Consider the following 17,550-nt stretch of genomic DNA (forward strand, 5'->3'; position numbering starts at 1 on the left):
TGATCTGTTCTAAAAATAATTTTGACCCATTATAAAAATATATTTTGTTGATCATTTCATTCATTTTTGTTATATAGGAAAGTCAATTTCATGCAATGGCACTTTTCGGCCACCGGGGGGGGGGGGGGGTGGTGCCCCCCCTTAAAATCCGATTATGGTAGTAACACGTTACATGTGCTCCGTTACATTTACTTGAATAATGTTTTGAGAACCATGTACTTCTAAGAGTAGTTTTACGAAGCCATACTTTCTTTTATTTTTTTGTGAAGAAAAAATGCTACTGTTACCCCGCTACTTTGGGCTACACAAGAATCGTTTCCTCTTTATATTAGATTTTTTTTTTTGCCAGCAATGATAAGAGTAGCTCTACCAACTTCACTAATGAGACGTCGCAGCAATAATCACATGACTCCATTACACCAATCTGACGCAAGCTTGCCGCTCTATGATCAAGCCAGCCTGTTTAATCACGTGGCATCTTTTAAAGCACCGTAAAAAATGAAGTCTCTGACATAGAGCGCTGCCCTCAACATGAATCGAAAGTGCGGATTCAAACCTTTCTCCCAGTTTTTATTTGGAACCGATTGACCACGGAAAACCGGAGATGTGATCCTTTTAATTTCATCATAGTAACTATGAAGCAAGTATTCACTAAAGTAGGAACTATTTTCTCCACTAGAGGGCACTCATGCTCTTTGGATGTATAATTCTTCATTTCGGTATTTTTTCTTTTCTCTCGCTTGAATTCAATGAGAAAAAAATACCATTGTTTAAAAAAATAAAAAGTTGTTACAGTGTTACTCATTACTTGAGTATTCTTTTCAACTGGATACTTTTTTACTTGTACTTGAGTACCTCTTTTGGATGACTTTTTACTTGAGTAATTTTATTTTGAAGTAACACTACTCTTACTTGAGTAATTTTGTGTGTGGCTTAGTTAAACTTTATTGTAAGTTGATCTATATTATTTTTTCATCTTTAATTTTAAAATGGACACAATGTTATGCAGAGGTGTACTTATCAGTGTTGTTAATAACGGCGTTACTAACGGTGTTATTTTTATTCAGTAGTGAGTAATCTAATTAATTACTTTTCTCATCTTGGCAACGCCGTTACCGTTACTGAGGATGGAAAAGCGTGCGTTACTATGCGTTGCTATATTGGTTGAATGACGCGATAAAAGTCTGAGGGAGACGGACTCACGGAGACGAGAGAGCAGAGCAGGAGTGGGGAGGAGGCAAAAAAGTTGTGACACAAAGCAAACTTGATGCTAGGTGGCTCCAATAATACCTGACTGTAGCCGATAGCCTACAAACTACGCCCAAATGATATGGCGGATATGGTAAACATGGTAGATATCACATACATATAGAACTAGATGCGAAATGACAGACACGGGGGCGTTAGCAACATGTACAGTATAGGAACTAGAAACATTAGTAAACAGCCGCCATCTTAAAGCAGTAGACTTCTTAGGAAGGCTCAGTTGTAGAGAACCTTCCTAGCGAACCTAAGTAACTTTTTATCTAAAATACTCCTAAATTGGCAAAATCTTGACTTGAATCTATCATAACCTGATGAAACAGTTTTAAAACTTACACATGTCAAAAGTAGACGGATTTAGGGTAAAGGGTAAATTAGAGTAAAGAAATGGGCTAGGGCCAATCGTCCCAAAAACCTTTTACACTTCACATAGTGTGACCTAAGTTGTTTTTTTTTTTTTTTTGAGGAAAAAAACAAAACAAAACATGAAAATTATCACCAGTTACTTTGCCAAGTAACTAATTTCTCTTACATTCAGGTAACTGAGTTACTAACACAATTACTTTGGATGGATGGATGCTCAAATTATCCCCACCAACTTTTTAGCAACCTTATTTGCATTATATAATGACTTCAATTACATAGGTCATTTAAATTGTCTTCCTATAAGTTGTTAGGATAGAATTGATCCTACCATTATTAAGTGAATTACAGTACTTTCATTATGTTCAGACTTACACTGACCACTTTTCACCCGCCGAATGTGCCAGTCCATTTTTTCCCCCTCAAACGCATGTTTGATTGGCTGATGACTTGAACCCCCACCCCACACACATACGCATTCACAGCCCAACAGAAATACAACTTGCCGCCCCCCCCCCCTCAAAGACGAGGGATATTAGTTTTTCTTTCTGCCAGCAGCAGCCACTGTAAGTAATGTAAAAAGACGTCAATGTTGTGGAGGTGGGGAGCACGCCACTAATTTTGCTAGTGCTTCAAGTCGATTTTACTCACTGAGATTTCTTGAAATAAGAAAAACAGCTTGCTGAAAATAAGCTTAACAGACTTATTTTAAGCAAAAGGTTGTTATATTTTATCTTAAAAGAAAAACTTGTTTGTCAGAAATGTTCTTAATTCAAGAATATTGCTCAAAAAATTATTTGAAAGAAAGTTTTTCTTGATTTAGGTGAAAAATGACCAACTTTTAGATGTATGGGCTCAAAACGACCAAATAGTAATATTTACTTAAAGTAAGTGGAAGAATCTGATGCATTAATCTGTTAATTAGACTTTATCACTCAAAAAAAGATGGCGAAAATTATTTGACTAGATTGATCAAAAATGATCAGTTTAAGAGGTTATAAATTTGCAGTGTGACAATTAGTATAGGTTAATACAGATTTATTTTGCATTGATCATTTAGCCTATCAATTAATTTGGTGAGAAATGTAGCCCTGACCCCCATTCACCAATATGTTTGGTCTTATTAATGTCCCGTCCCCAGAAAAAAGTGTACATGCAGGTTATGCTGTTATTTCGTCCCTACCAATATTAAGACCAAACCCTTTTTATAATAATTTTATCAGCAAATAATACTATTTACAGTGGCGGCAGAGAGCTTGGGGGAAACATTTACATCTTCCTTGGAGAAGAGAGGAAATCGTAACAGAAAATAATTGAGAAGCACCGGGCTAAAATAAGTGTGTTCTGGTTAAAGTTTGTCGTTTTTTAAAGCGCCACCAAGTCATTTCAGTTCCTAAAAGAGCTAAAATTATTATTTTTTAAAACTCATTACTAAAGATGTCCTGATCGATCGGTATGTCCGACCACGTCATTTTCAAAGTATCGGAATCGGCAAAAAAATATCGGACATACCTTTTTTTAATATATATATATTTTTTAATTAAATCGTTTTTTAATTGTATTTAACGTTACAGACAAAATGTCTTACACTCATCCAAAGTCTTTAGTTTTGGCTTAAAGTAGGGCTATCAAATTTATCGCGTTAATGGCAGTAATTATTCATTCATTCATTCATTTTCCGTGCCGCTTTTCCTCACGAGGGTCGCGGAGGTGCTGGAGCCTATCCCAGCTAAGTACGGGCAGTAGGCAGGGGACACCCTGAACTGGTTGCCAGCCAATCACAGGGCACAAGGAGACATACAACCATTCACGCACACACTCATACCTACGGACAATTTAGAGTGTCCAATCAGCCTACCATGCATGTTTTGGGGATGTGGGAGGAAACCGGAGTTCCCGGAGGAAACCCACGCAGGCACGGGGAGAACATGCAAACTCCACACAGGAAGGCCGAAGCCCGGGATTGAACCCTTGATCTCAGAACTGCGAGGCAGCCGTGCTAACCACTCAGCCACTGTGCCGCCTGGCAGTAATTAATTTTATTAAAATGAATAACGTTAAAATATTTAACGCATTTAACGCATGCGCTGCACGACCCACTCACGCATTGTCACATTCAACCTATAATGGTGCCGTTTTACCTATATATAGAGCTAAAAGGCAGCGTAAGATGTGTAGAGTGAATTTAGGCAGTCTTTGGAGCCTTTTTTTAGTTGGCTAAAGCTTTACAATCCCTCTCTCAACAATTAGAAATATTGTGGGAAGCAATGTGAGGAAGAAAGGTAGTAGTTGATCTTTTTCTTAACTCCCAATATTATTTCCCAACGCAGAGAAGATATATCAATTGGTGCCACTACGCACAGTCATGGTTGCACTTCCCATCATGCATTTGGGCAGAACAGTTAAATGGCTACAGTATCATTTACTGAAAGCTCAACAAATACACTAGATGGCAATATTTAGTCACAATATATAAAGTCACATTTATCCTTTAAGAATTACAAGTCTTTCTATCCGTGGATCCCTCTCACAGAAAGAATTTTAATAATGTAAATGCCATCTTGAGGATTTATTGTCATAATAAACAAATACAGTACTTATGTACTGTATGTTGAATGTATATGTTCGTCCGAGTTTTATTCATTTTTTTCTTAATGCATTGCCAAAATGTATACGATCGGGAAAAATTATCGGGAATGATTGGAAGTGAATCGGGAGCAAAAAAAAAAAAAAAAAAAAAGCAATCGGATCGAGAAATATCGGGATCGGCAGATACTCAAACTAAAACGATCGGGATCTGATCGGGAGCAAAAAAACATGATCGGAATAACCCTTCAGTCATTACATTGATTATAAGGCATTCCAATCCATTTCTCCTAGTCAAAATTGATTGGATATCCACTGCTGTCAATGACAGCAAATAAGTTCAAATGTAAAGAAAAAAAAAAGATTTAAAACAACAGAAAAAACACCATAATCCTCAATTCAACCCTGATTTGAAATCCCCAAACACGCTACATTAAATACCATAACTTGAAACCCCTATAGTCATTTAAAAAAAAAATTATAAATTACTATATATATGAATAGCCATCTCTACTTTCACCACTAGGTGACGCTGTTTGCCTTGTGTTCTGCACGACAGTCTCCCTCCCACCACCTTCTCATCCATCTTTTTCACACCCTCTTTATACTAGAGTTCTCTCCGTATCCTTTGTTTCACTCTCCTCCTCAGAAGCTTGCTCAGTGTCTGTTGTCACACTGTGTGTGTGTTGTTGTTTGTGTGTGTGATTAACCCACAAATTACTCACAGGGACTTTCACACATCTTTAGTTTGGGAGTCTGGTGTAAAATGTGTTTTGTTTTTATCCCACAATGCGTTCAGTGACACCTGTTCAATGGATTTGTCCTTTTCCTTGTTTTCTCTCAGTCATTCCTCACTCATTGTCACACATGCAAACTGTGGCAATTTCCTCCTCAGAGGTGAAGCGCAGTCTTCTGTAATTACCCGAGTGTCTGTGAAATGAATCATTGGTTGGCTGATTGAGCCGCGTGATGGGAATCATCCATCCTGAAGCCGAGTGTTGGCGCCCTGGTGCAGCTGACGCTCCAGGCTGGCTGACTTCAATGCATGCATGTTTGATGCTTCTGCTGAGGCAGACTGGGTGTGGTCTGGTTCTGCTGCTGATGTTGCTGCAGCAGCCTTCAAAAAGGTCCACTGGCAAATGTGCTTATTGTAACGGGTAGTTGCGTCACACTTCTTGTCGTACGAGGCCGCCATCCTTTTGTGTTTAATACGCTTTCGAGTAATAGTATGTGGAACAATAGGTGCAGTTTAAGTCAGCACTTTTCTTCTTTGAAGCTCCACATACAGTACAATTTACAGTACAGTCTTGCCAGGGGTGAAAGTGGTTGCTGGAACTCCCTGACAAAAATGTCGCCACGGAGCCAAATGTCTTTTTTTGGGAGGGAGGATTCACACCTCCTAAAACCACAGAAATACAAAAAAAAACACAGGTTTTACTCATGTCATTATGCACAGTGAAATTGAATATACTTTGAACAAGCTCAATCTTGGTCTCACACAAAAATACACACGGTCCCAGTTGAAGCCTGGGACCATGTGCTTTGGTCAGATGAGACCAAGATTGAGCTTTTTGGCAACAAACACTCTAAATGGGTCTGGCGTGCCACGAAAGATGCGCATGCTGAAAAGAACCTCATACCCACTGTGAAGTATGGGGGTGGGTCAGTGATGCTGTGGGGCTGTTTCGCTTGCAAAGGCCCTGGGAACCTCGTTAGGGTGCATGGCATCATGAATGCTTTGAAATACCAGGACATTTTAAATCAAAATCTGTTGCCCTCTGCCCGAAAGCTGAAGATGGGTCGTCACTGGGTCTTTCAGCAAGACAATGACCCTAAACATACGGCCAAATCTACACAGAAATGGTTCACCAGACACAAAATCAAGCTCCTCCCATGGCCATCTCAGTCCCCAGATCTTGTTTTGTTGGCAAAAGGGGGTTGTACAAAGTATTAACACCAGGGGTGCTAATAATTGTGACACACATTATTTGATGTTAAATATTTTTTTTCTTTATGTGGGATTTTTTCCCCACTGAATGAATGCACTTGTGTTGAAGGTTGGATTTTTCTCTTTCTTTTCCATTAAGGTCCCATATTATTTGAACTAAAAAAAAATATATATATATTAGAAGCTAAAAAAAACACATCTTTTTCAGGGTTGCCAATAATTATGGAGGGCACTTTATATTTATACTATATGTATACTGTATACAACTAGGCTTTTAACTTATAATTATTATAATTATAATTTTCTTTATTGCTTTGTTCTGTTCACGTTGTTTGTTGTTTTTTGTTTCAACTGTAAAGCGTCTTTGAGCATTGGTAAAAGCTCTACAAATAAAATGTATTATTATTATTATATGTTATACACAATAAAACTTTATAATATAAAGTAACTAATATTAGGGCAGTCATGGATTACAGTAAGCAGGCCAGTGCTGTTTCCATAATTTTTATTATACTATGTATATACAGGATATATGTATATATTTTCCCCAAGTGGGAGCTTCCATGATCCTAATAAATTCAGTAATAATTAAGAAAAAATTTATATAATTATATTTCACATAATTATTTTATTAAATAAAAATACACGTTGATACGATGGACATAAAGGCAACTTCCATTAAAAAAATCGTTAGAAAGTTGTATGGACAATCTGCTAGCTTGTTGTTTCATGTTGTCTCCAAAAATTACACTTGGGTGACGGCGCCTCAAGTGTTCGTTCATAGCTGACGTGCTACCGTGGTATGCGAGCTCAGCTTAGCAAAGAGTACACACAGTGGCACCCTCCATATTTTCCTTGAAATAATTCCAGGCTCTGGCTATTCTGGTCCGCTTTTTTGGCTTTATGCCACTTTCACGTGTTACCAATTCTTTTTGGCAATTGGTGGTGTTTTAAACTTCTCGCCGTAGTGAGGAGTGAACCAGAGATTCACTCTGCTCGTTGTTGTCGGTTCGTCCGATTTCCTCCTCATGTAGGCGGCGGAATGCATAAAAACACCGAGAGGCGTCAGATGGCTCTTTTGTTTATGGATACTTTTATTGACCAAAACAAAAACGTGGGGGATGCAGCCACTCAGCACTGTATCTCTTTCCAATGCTAAATCTGAATAAATACATTGAACACGCACCCCCCCCCCCCCACACACACACAAAAAAAAATGGGGGTGGGGCGTTACTTTGCGGTTTTTTACTTTTTGCGGCGGGTTCTAGTCCCCATTAACCGCAAAAAAACGAGGGATCACTGTACATCTACAACATTTTCATCTTTCTTTTATAAATTCACGTTGTTCTAACGAGGCAGCCGTGCTGGAAGTTATATACGCTGCAAAAGGTGCCCCCCCCACCCGAGCACCTGCCCCCAAATTGTCTGTGCGCGCCACTGCTCTAAACGACTAATCAACTGTCAAAAGAGTTCGATTAATTTGATCATGAATTGTTTTCAATCAGTTGATTAATCGGGGCGACCCTATAATATATGTCCAATCCATTTTGATAGGGTGGAGGTTGTCAGCGATCATTTGCCGTCTACCACAATCAATGGCACTGAAACAAGATCATTCACTGCCAGCCCTTCCAAATAGCCTTGTATTTTCCAGAGTTGAAAATGTGACAATCTTCTTGTCCTTTAAAAGCTTTTGAAAACAAGCCTGGCCATGAAACTGGAATTTTCGTGTTATGCGTGAGCAGCTTTAAAAAAATGATATAATCTGAAATTCGTCATTGTTTGAGGACTAAATCTTGGCTCGGAAATAGTCGCCAATAAACAACACTATCAGCGACCAACCAGAACCTCCAGAGCCTGTCGCAATCTGTGACAATGAGTCGTAGCCAAGAATGTCGTGCCCCCCCCCACCCCCCACCATTTGGCTTTGGCATTTCATGAAATAAAAGTCTAATTAAACAATGATGCATTCCTCTTCCCCTCGCTGTCCTATTGACTTTGTCGCAGCGCTCATCCTCTCAGCACACAACAAAGTGGTGTCCTGAGAACAAGGGCTGCATGTTTGTGTCCTCGTATCTCTGAGAGCCAAACCAAAGCTCTGTGTGATGACTTTTAGTTTGAAAATTGACTGAAGTTGTAGTGCCTCGTTCAAATAGAAAAAACACTCGATGTGACTTTCTTTAGATAAGCGCGGAAAATGCTGTGTGCACGCAGCATGACGCAAAATGTTGAAGCCTATAGCTAAGAAATCAGTTTTCAGATTTTTAAGGCAATGTTAGGGTTTCAATGTAAGGTTTCAAGCAATGCAGTTTTCCAAAAAGAAATTGGGGATTTCAAGCCAGAATTTTGGGTTCGAGGATGGGAAGTGGCTTTTTCTGTATTGACAAGTTTTCGAGGTACCACTTCCGTTTCCAATTTTTTTACCATTGACTTCAATGGCGCTGGAGTGGCATCATTCACTAAAAACCCTGAAAAAAACCACGATTTGGAAATACCGCATCCTTCTGCCATCTGGACATGGGAAGACAAAATAAAGAAGTGGCCGAAGGTGACCACAAATAAAATATTTTTGTATTTTATTGACACCATGGCAGTGGATGGAAACAGGCCAGCGTGATTATTTGATTTACGACTGCAAACTGGCATATGGTCGTGCGACTGGATTGTTGCTAGAGGTGGGAATCTTTGGGAACCTAACGATTCGATTACGATTACAATTCAGAGCTAAGCCTGTCGCAATATGCAATAATTCCATTTATCGCGCGATAAATAAAAATAAAGGCGGTAATTTTTCCGCTGCGATGTATCACCTTGCGTGCAAGTGCGTGCGCGCCTGCGGCAGACGTGCTGTTAAAAGTTAGGATTCCTCGTTACCAACTGCGCAAAATACATCTTCGTTCCAGGTCCGGCAAAAACTAGCGCTGGAGCCAATCTTTCCCATTAAATCCTATTGTTCAACGTATACCGGCCGCGTCAGTGCTCCGGAGTGACTGTGGACCATCTATGGCGCGCCGGTGTTGTTGACGTGTGGGCGCTCCCGTCAGGAATGATATTTCATGCGGGACGGCTATTTTTCGGCACAACGCCGGATATTTACAACGAAGTCCGCCAAAACATTGTTACCGACTTGGCTGCTACGAACAACCTCGCTTTGACAACGAACAGCTGAATTAATTTAAGAGCGCTGTGCTTCAAACTCGTCCTGTTTATGAAAGTCGTCATATGCTGGTGTTGTGTAGTAATGAGCAGACGTGACTTCAGCGGTGCTTGCTAACTTTTTTAATGCGCGCACACACTAGATATCATGAAATGGTGAACTAGATGTGCTACGTCCCATGCCATTGGCTACGTGAGCCCAGAGTGATCATGGGACACGTAGTCCATATACTACATCGATGAATTCTAAACTGTCATGACTAAATGGAAGTTAAGAAGGCCAAATCAGTCCATACCAGTGACTATAGATAATGTTGCAAATATTGTTAATTCAGTACGTGACACAGATGGATTCAGACCACAAATAGGATGTCTTGCTCATGTAGTAAACCTAGCTGCTAAGAGAGCTGTAGCAATCAACAGTGTGCCCTGCCTCACTTTACAAACAGTAAAGATTGTTCTCAGCACTTTTATACAAACATTTTTCAGATCAGTAAGAAGTAAGCACATAAATATTATGCACTAAAATGCATGTTTATATGATGGCAATTTCATTTTTGCTCGTTAGCAGAAAAAAAAAAAAATGAAACAAAAAAAAAAAAAACGAAACAAAAAATATAATTAAAAAAAAATTTTTTTTTTTTACAGAGCATTAAATGTATTGAATCGGATCGAAAATCGTGTCCCCCGTATTAAAAATCGTACCGAACCATGACTTAACTGTATCGTTGCATCCCTATGGAACACCATTGCAGAAGCTATTATAGGAAAAGTTTTCATTTGCCTAAATGTAGATACTACTAATAGATAGTACTAATAGATTAGTAGCACCCGTAATACGGAGCCCCCCGGGTGCCAGGGTAGAAAAAAATTAAAAAATCATAGCTAATCTGTATCCACAGTTTACTAAACTGTACCCACACTTTAGCAATCTGTACCCACAGTTTACTAATCTGTACCCACAGTTTAGTAATCTTTACCCACAGATTACTAAACTGTACCCACAGTTTACTAAACTGTACCCACAGATTACTAAAATGGGGTTTTAAAAGGTAACTATTGCACATTTTCTTTGGTAGCCGTCTACATTTTCAGGTGTCATCAATCAATATGGCGTGTTGTGTGTTAGTAGCCGCATTAGCGGCTACTAAAAATAGCTAACTGACAAATGAACACTACTTGAATTAAGCACGCACGGACACGACAGCAGCACAGAAAATGTGCAAACACAACATGCCATATTGATTGATGACACTAGAAAGACGCCTACCAAAGAAAACATGCAATAGTTACCTTTTAAAACCCCTTTGTTCGCCGAGGGCAAATGGTGCAGATGGTTGGTCGGTCGGGCCCTCGGCGTTTGGACTCGGAGTCCCCGCTAAACATTGGTGACTACTGTTTCCGGGTCATTGCTAAACTGTGGGTACAGATTAGTAAACTGTGGGCACAGTTTAGTAATCTGTGGGTACAGATTAGTAAACTGTGGGTACAGTTGAGTAAACTGTGGGTACAGTTTAGTAATCTGTGGGTACAGATTGCTAAACTGTGGGTACAGTTTAGTAAATTGTGGGTACAGATTGCTAAAGTGTGGGTACAGTTTAGTAAACTGTGGATACAGATTAGCTATGATTTTTAAAAATTTTTTCTACCCTGGCACCCGGGGGGCTCCGTATTACGGGTGCTACTAATCTATTAGTACTATCTATTAGTAGTATCTACATTTAGGCAAATGAAAACTTTTCCTATCATAGCTTCTGCAATGGTGTTCCATAGGGATGCAACGATACAGTTAAGTCATGGTTCGGTACGATTTTTAATACGGGGTACATTTGACTAATCTGTGGGTACAGATTAGTAAACTGTGGGTACAGATTAGCTATGATTTTTTATTTTTTCTATCTTGGCACCCGGGGGGCTCCGTAAATTATTAAGTGCAATTTAAAAAAAATGTTTTAAACACATTTTATTTATTCTGTGTTTCTGTGCGGTATCAATATTGTTGTTCTTTACTTAAGAGGCATGGTCTATTGTTTTTAGTTGTGATTTCTTAAAAAGTATTTTTGAATTTAAGAGTAAATATTTATCGTGTTTAAATGGGTGTACTTCATCTATTAATTAGGGCTGTCAAAATTATCGCGTTAATGCGCGGGAATTAATTTTTTAAAATTAATCACGTTAAAATATTTGACGCAATTAACGCACATGTCCCGCTCAGACAGTATTCTGCCTTTTGGTAAGTTTTACAGCAAGGCTTTTTGTGCTGTCTAACAGCGAACTCTTGTGGTCACTTTGCGACATGGTTTATTGTTGTCTTGCCAGTTCAATATGGCTGCACGACGTCTCGGGCTGACGCCTACGTTGTAATGTTGTGCTTATATGATCCTTGGACAAGATTTGTCCGTAAGTATGGTTGTTGTAAATAATGTACATATTATGTTAGTAAGCGAAATGTTATATTTTTTGTATGAGACGCTTTTTGTTTATGTTTAGTGAACCTGTATAGCGTGCTAAGCTAACGTTGTTGCTAATGCAGTGCTTGTGTACTTTTTTTTGTAGTTTTACGACGGTCTAAAGAGGACAATGGTTTGAGGCCATTTTATTAATAAATCAGATGAAAAAGAAAGAAGTCTGATTATTATGGCGTCGTTCACTAGCTGTCTAGCTTTGGAAAAAGTAGACGCTTCGGAGTGAGGACAGCACAGACAGATTTAAATGACAGTAGAGTGAAATGCCCACTACAGTCCTTATGTACCGTATGTTGAATGCATATATCCATCTTGTGTCTTATCTTTCCATTCCAACAATTTATTCTACAGAATATATATATAATTTACAGAAAAATATGGCATATTTTATAGATGGTTTGAATTGCGATTAATTGCGATTAATTACGATTAATTAATTTTTAAGCTGTAATTAACTCGATTAAAAATTTTAATCGTTTGACAGCCCTACTATTAATATATACTGTATTCTCACTGTTATTGTAAATTGGTTAAAAAAATGGGGGGGGGGGGGGGCGCAATAATATCGCATATCGTAATAACTTATGAGAATAATTATCGCACACTAAAATTTGTTATCGTGACAGGCCTATTCAGAGCCTCCAATTCGATTATAAATCGATTATTGATGTCACCCAAACCCCCCCTTTTAATGTTTTGTACATTAGTTCCAAAATAGTTTAAAAATCCTATTAGGCTAAACCAAACTAATATTTAAATATCAAGTTAACAGTTAATAACATTAAATAAAATACTCAAGTCCCCATTCTGTATCAGCAGGTTTAAACTACATTCAATTAATTTAATTATGTGAATCAACCGTTAAAGTTGATAAAATTGCTCCCGTGATTCCATAATTTCCCTTCTGTGTACTTACAACATGTCAAAGTGTTAAAACTGTTTCATTATTTAAGATATATTCAAGTCAAGATTTTGCTGATTTAGGAGTATTTCAGATAAAAAGTTAATTAGGTTCGCTACAACAACGCCTTCTAGAGAAGTCTACTGCTTTAAGATGGCGGCTGTTTACAACACGGCAACTACTAAGTGGCAAGCCTGTCGTTTCACATCTAGTTCTTTTTGTATGTTCTAACACCGCAGTCGTCTGTCATTTAGCATCTAGTTCTGCACATATGTGATATCTACTATAGCCGTATGTGGCCGTATGTTTGTAGCAACTAGCAACTGGGCGTTGTTTGAACCAGCTGTCGGCCGCAGTCAGGTATTTTTGTTTTTTTATCTATCGGCATAAGTTTAACATGATATTTGTTCTCGGTCCGTTCCTCATTGCGTCCTGAAGACCGCGCTGACTGTGTTTTAGTTCCGCTTTACCTGGTATAATTCAATAATCGGAATTTGGATGTATGTGAATCGTTCTCGAATCTTCCACGGCAGAATCACGAATAATCTAAGAATCAGAAATTTCACACGCCTCTAATTGTTATGGCTGATTGGTATAATAGAGTCATGTGATTATTGCTGTGACATCTCATTGGTGAAACTGGTAGAGCCACATTCGGCATCTCAGGCAAAACTAAAGTCCGTCCGTCCATCGTTCTTGACAGTGTTTACTAACCTTTAATTTTATATACCGTAGTTTTCGGACTATAAGTCACACCTAAGTATAATTCGCACCAGCCATAAAATGCCCAACGAAGAGGAAAAAAAACATACTGTATATAAGTCGCACCGGAGTATAAGTCGCATTTTGGGGGAAACATACTAGATAAAATTAGAGCTGTCCAGACTAGTCGACATAGTCGACGTCATCGATGACGTAAATCCGTCGACGAGCACAACATCCCGTCGACGGTTAATGAAGGGTTAAAAAAATATATGCGCGGAAAGTTCAGAATGTCGGATGCTCTGTATGCAAGCGGGGAAAGCGGCACAAAGCCAAAAAAGCGCACCAGAGTGTCCAAAGCATTGACTTATTTCAAAGAAACAAAGGAGCGTACACTCTTCCGTCCTGTCTCTTCAATGCCAGGCTTGGCTGCACGTCGGCCGTGAATAAACACCTCAAGCGCCGTAACCCAGTTTGTAAATTTTTTTTTTTTTCATTTTTTGTACACCAGAGGGTGCTGTCGCCTTACTAAATAATAATGTTTCACTGACAATGGGCCTATAAGTGCTATTAGTATTGTTCTTAATGCTAACTGAAAGGTTTATTTCATGTTATGATTTATTTTATGGTATAGAAAATTATATAAGGTTAAAAGGTCATAAATATATACAGTATATACAGTGATTGCACTTAAGGGAGAGATTGTCAATGATAAGGTAATAAATTAAGGTAAAGGCAATTCATATAGGCAATTCATATATATATATATATATATATATATATATATATATATATATATATATATATATATATATATATATATAAGGTTTAAAAGGAAAAAGGTGAAAAGTTTTCGTTAATTTCTAATTGTGTTGTTTTATTTGTGTGCACCGTAGCTTTTACAGTGGGATTACATCAAGGATAGAATAAAAGTTGTAAACCATCAGTTTAAGAGACCATCATTTCAATCGGGATGCTACACTAGTTAATTCTATCAGCATTTGAACTCATTGTTTATTTGTGATTTATTATTGTTATTTACGTGTTTATTTGTACTTTAATAAATAATTTAAGTGTTCCAATATGTTTTTTGTGAATTGATAAGCGTCAACAAAAATTTCATTGCTAAATTAGAAAACGAAAACAAAAAAATATATATTATTTTTTAAATTATTAGATTAGTCGACTAATCGTAAAAATAGTCGGCTGACTAATCGGGAGAAAATTAGTCGTTTGGGACAGCCCTAGATAAAATCCAACACATAGAACAGATATGTCATATTGAAAGGCAATTTAATATAAAAATACAATAGAAAACAACAAGCTGAATAAGTGTACAGTATGATGTTACATGATGCATGAACAACGAAATGCGAATATACTGTCCTCACCAGGACGCTACGGCTCAGTCCTGGCTTTACAGCGAGCTAAACTTCCAAATGACGATGCTGGACGTCCGTACAATTTGCTGAATCAATTTCGTCCTCGATACCAAACAGGTTTGCATCAACGGAAATAAATGATACGAGGGGCATTCAAAAAGTAATGCACTCAAGTACATTGCTCGAACAGGATTTTACCAATCTTGTTTGTATTTGGCAAAAACGTGATAGGACACACCTTTTTGCGATTGTTATTTGTGTTTTTCTTATTTTCAGATTTTTAAAGCTTAAACTAGCTTCCAAAATGGCTGCCCCTCTTGAAGCTCGTCAGAAACAAAGAGCTGTAATCGAATTCCTTGTTGCAGAGGGAGAAACCCCTCTGAGGATTCACAACCCGCTGGAATATGTCTACAAGGATTACCATAGACTATAGTACTGTAAAAAGATGGGTACATCGATTTAAAAACAGTACTGAAGACCATGAAGGAGATAAATGGAATGGGGTCACCCAAATTCACCAAGGACCAAAAAGTTCAAGGCCCAAAAGTCAGCTGGCAAAATTATGGCCACCGTTTTTTAGGATTCTCAAGGTGTAATCCTTGAGGATTTTTTGCCGAAGGGGGAAACCATTAACTCTGAGGTATACATTGAGACTCTTAGGAAGCTCAAAGCAAGAATTAGAAGTGTTCGGCCCAACTTGGACCTGGCAAATATGCTCCTCCAGCATGACAATGCACGTCCTCACACAAGCATTAGGACCATGGAGGTCATCACTTCATTTGGATGGACTGTGATACCACATCCACCATATTCTCCTGATTTGGCACCGTAAGACTACCACCTCTTTGGTCCAAAGAAAGAAGGACTCCGGGGCAACCGATATGGCAATGACGATGAAGTGAAAACTGCTGTCAAGAATTGGCTTAGAGATCAACCGGCTGAGTTCCACAACACTGGTATACATGCCCTCGTTCATAGGTGGACTGTAGCTCTTGAGAGAGGTGGAGATTATGTGGAGAAGTAAAAATGTAATCCTCACACTTGTACCTTTCTTTTGATGTATAATACATGTTGCTATTATAATTTGTTTGTACATAATAAAGTTGGGTGCATTACTTTTTGAATACCCCTCGTAATGAGGTGCTATTACAGCAATGACACAAACGGTTAGCATGCGTTCGCTAGCATTAGCACATTGTTCAAACAACCACACAACTGGCTCTAAATGTCCAATCGCGGGTGGAAAACACACACCAACAGTAGAAAAAATGATACACAAAGGCGTTGCCTCTGTAGAGATATTTTACAAGCATAAACAATGAACGTAGGTTCGCAGCCGAGTTTGTCTCTCTCTCTCGCGCACTCGCTCAGAGACGCTGCGTAGCTGTCGGTCTTCTTCTGGCGTGTGAGCGCTCTTCTTCGCGTAAATAAGTGCGAGTGCGCCCCCACGTGGGCGTGAAAGTGCCACAAACTAAAAGCATGCATTTCAATATAAAAAAAGTCAATAATACAATTGAACACACATTGCCAAAGGCAGAACGCGAACGTGGCCATAGCTATTAAGAGTTATTCAGATAACTATAGCATAAAGAACACGCTAACAAGTTTACCAAACCATCAGTGTCACTCCAAAACACTCAAATAACATGTGAAATGATATCATAATGTGTTAACAGTTTCACGCATAAGTCGCTCCTGAGTATAAGTTTACCCCCAGCCAAACTATGAAAAACAAACAAACTGCGACTTATAGTCCGAAAAATATGGTAAATGCGAAATCATATTGGAGGAACTGCCTCCTCGGCAGCCTCACTCCGCAAACATGTTTTACATTTCGCTTTTGAAAGTTTAGGTTTGAAAAAATTACGTATATCCATCTTGTCTCTTCATTCTTCAGGTGGTTTTAGCTAAGCAATGCAAATGACTGTCTAAGGTGCTAGTCACAAAGGTGTTACTTTGTGGGTTTCTTGAATAAGACAGCTTACTGTACGGTTTGACTGACAGATCTTTAGTTAGAGAACAGAAGAGAGGCACCATCAACATTAACGGCTGTTTATCAGCTGTCTCGAGCTCGCTGCGTATCTCTGACTTCCGTGTGCTGTGACGAGCAGACATTACTCATTGAACATGCAGATACGATTTGCTCATATCATTACAATAGTCACATGATCTGTTTGAAAAATAATTGTAATTTTTATTTTGTTCATTTCATTCATTTTTGCTGTTTGTTTTATTGCTTTACAACTTTTATAGACAATATTTAACCGAAAAGTTCGTAATTTTAAAATCATATAAAGGAAAGTCACTTACATGCAATGACACTTTTCTTCTGCCACCAAGGGGGCCTGGCCCCCCTGGCCCCCCCGCAAAATCCGCTTATGATCACATCTGCTAGATGGTGTTGTAGAATATTTTAAGTTAAACCAAATATAAATGTACAATAAATCAGTTTTCACTGTTGACAACCAAAGAACAAACAAGTATTTGCCTCGTTTCTTTGAAAAACTGTATTTTATGTTGTCGTCAGTTCGCTTTGTGTGATATCTACATTTAGACATAAAAGTGGGGAAAATAACTAAAAAAAAATCTGAAGGGGCTGGGGCTGTTTGTCTTTGAAACTTAAAGTTGAGTAAAGTTTTTATTATTCATCCTTTACTATAACACCCTAGCATGTGCAATATTAATATCCTTGGGAGATACTTGATATTACATTTTTCATATGGATTCCACACTGCCACAAACACAACTTATTACTTGTCCTGTCCCATGTTTAATGTATTACTT

The sequence above is a fragment of the Corythoichthys intestinalis genome, unplaced genomic scaffold (assembly GCF_030265065.1).
Source record: "Corythoichthys intestinalis isolate RoL2023-P3 unplaced genomic scaffold, ASM3026506v1 HiC_scaffold_23, whole genome shotgun sequence".
Classification (NCBI taxonomy): domain Eukaryota; kingdom Metazoa; phylum Chordata; class Actinopteri; order Syngnathiformes; family Syngnathidae; genus Corythoichthys; species Corythoichthys intestinalis.